Here is a 2,500-nt window from a genome sequence, read left to right on the forward strand (position 1 = left end):
CCTCGCGGTCGATGCAAAAAGCAGGACGTCATCTGCGAAGGCCGCAGCGTTAACTCTGCGACCAAGGATCCGAGCTCCGATGTGGGAGGGAAGTTGACTCAAAACATAGTCCACCGCAAAATTGAAAAGGAGGGGGGAGAGGGGGTCACCCTGACGCACACCCCTAGCCGGCTGCAGGGGCACGCCCACGTCGGCGCCGCCCGCTATCACCGTCGTGCTACCCTCGTAACACCTTTCGACGTACTCAATAAAGCAATCCGGCAGGCCATGAGCCCTCAGCACGGGGCGGAGGGCGGCATGGTCCACCGAATCGAACGCTTTAGAGACGTCGATCGATGCCACAAAAACAGAGCGACAGGAGCGGACTGCGTCGGTGAGAGCAGTGTCCAAGATGAAGGTGTTTTCCAACATCCCATCCCGGGGGATGAATGCCCGCTGACGTTCGTCCACAGCACATGCACGCATCAGGCGTGACGCGAGAACCTTGTGAAAGGTCCGCGCCAACACCGAGCAGACCGTAATGGGGCGAAAGTCAGCGGGGGATGTTGGTGCAGCCGTTTTGGGGAGAAGTGACGTCCGGGCGCGAAGCAGACGCTCGGGGAGGGCGCGGGCCAGGAGGAAGAGGTTCAAGAGTTTCACCAGGACTTCATGCGGCAGGCGCCGCAGCTCCGCTGGAGTCAGGCCGTCCGGCCCGGCTGCCGATCCCCTGGGCGGCAAGGCAGCAGCGACCTCCTCACGTGTGACCGGCCCCCATAGGCACTCAGGAGCGACAGACTCCGAGTGCGGGAGAAGGCGGTCACGGATGAAGCCGGCGGTGGAGATCGGCTTCTTCGTGAAGAGGTCCGCCCAGAAGTCGAGCAGACCGGGGATGTCGGGTGGCGGCTGCAGCAGGGTGCCGTCCAGCAAGCCGCGCACGCAACGCGCACGCGACCTACGGAAGGCGTCCTGTGTCCGCGCGTATTCCCAGCGGCGCCGCTTGCGCTTCTGCAGCGGCGGGGCGGCAGGCGGCCGCTTGGATGGTTGGCGCGGCCGCTGTGTCCTGGTGATCGACCTCTCCCCCCTGGACCCGACCGACGCAAGGGCATCCGGGAGCATGCCCAGGATGACATCGGGCGGCGTGCCCCGCCCCAGACCAATGACTCGATCCAGGGCAGAGAAACGCTGGGCGGAAGCAGGTAGCCCCGCCAGATGCTCCCAGATGGCGGCGTCAGTCGGCCCCTCCGGCGGCGGCCCGGTGGTGTCGGCCGCGAAGTCCTCGGCTGCGTCGACGGGCGGCGCAGCGGCCTCGCCCGCGTCAGGCAGCGAGCTCGCTGCTCCACGGCGGGACGCCGGCTCTTCACCCCGACCGATCTCAAGTGCCTCCATGAATTGGCGGACAAGCTGCTTGTGGGCAGCTTGCCGCCGTCGGCACTTGATTGCCTCAAGCGTTCGGTCGGGGAACATCCTGGTAAGTTCTTGATTTACAAAGAAGAACCGGGCGTCCCTCTCCAGGAACAGTTCGGCCTCTGCCTTGGCGAGCGACAGGACTTCTTCCTCCGTCCACCTCGCACGATGCCTCTCCGTCACGATCTCAGCGTTGGCGGCCGCAGGGTGTTGGCGGCGGCGATGGACCCCGAGACCGTTCTTCGTGGTAAAAGTGCGGTGGCACTCACTGCAAGCAAAGGGAGCTACACAAACTATCGCATTTTCGTTACGGCCGGTTGGCCGGATAGGTGCTGGGGTAGCTGGGGTGGCACCTTCAGCGGAAGGGCCACCATCTCTTGTTTCTTGTCGGCTGCCCCCAACTATAAAGGGATAATGCGAGGGGGGCTGGTAACCCCCCAAGCCCCTGGTGCGGTCTTCCACTCTGCAAAAATCAGCGGGCCCACGAGAAGGGGAGAAGACCGCAGGAGAGGAGAGGCTAAGAGGGCTAGGCCCATGTATTGCGCATCACTCTCCCTGTAACTATAACCCAAGGAAGGCACCTCGCAGCAGCAGCACGACTACATCAAGACCGCACTTCGAAAAGCCAAGTCCGGATGCAGCCACACCGCCGCCACTTGGCCACCTTAAGAGAGTCATAGTTACTTAAGAGAGTCATAGTTACTCCCGCCGTTTACCCGCGCTTGCTTGAATTTCTTCACGTTGACATTCAGAGCACTGGGCAGAAATCACATTGCGTCAACACCCGCTAGGGCCATCGCAATGCTTTGTTTTAATTAGACAGTCGGATTCCCCCAGTCCGTGCCAGTTCTGAGTTGATCGTTGAATGGCGGCCGAAGAGAATCCGCGCACCCGCGCGCCCCCGGAGGAGCACGCTAAGGCGGACGCGGCCTCGCAGCAAGGAAGATCCGTGGGAGGCCAAGGCACGGGACCGAGCTCGGATCCTGCACGCAGGTTGAAGCACCGGGGCGCGAACGCCGCGCAGGCGCGCGCATCCTGCACCGCCGGCCAGCACGAGGCCAACCAACGGCGAGAGCAGACCACGCCCGCGCTAAACGCCCGCACTTACCGGCACCCC

At 63.4% G+C, this 2,500-nt stretch overlaps 1 pseudogene; it reads right to left on the minus strand.

Moving 5' to 3' along the window:
* Positions 1–2,500, minus strand: part of LOC126432609 (large subunit ribosomal RNA) — a 7,973-nt pseudogene that overhangs the window by 3,023 nt on the left and 2,450 nt on the right.

Source organism: Schistocerca serialis, unplaced genomic scaffold (assembly GCF_023864345.2).
Source record: "Schistocerca serialis cubense isolate TAMUIC-IGC-003099 unplaced genomic scaffold, iqSchSeri2.2 HiC_scaffold_1143, whole genome shotgun sequence".
Classification (NCBI taxonomy): Eukaryota; Metazoa; Arthropoda; class Insecta; order Orthoptera; family Acrididae; genus Schistocerca; species Schistocerca serialis.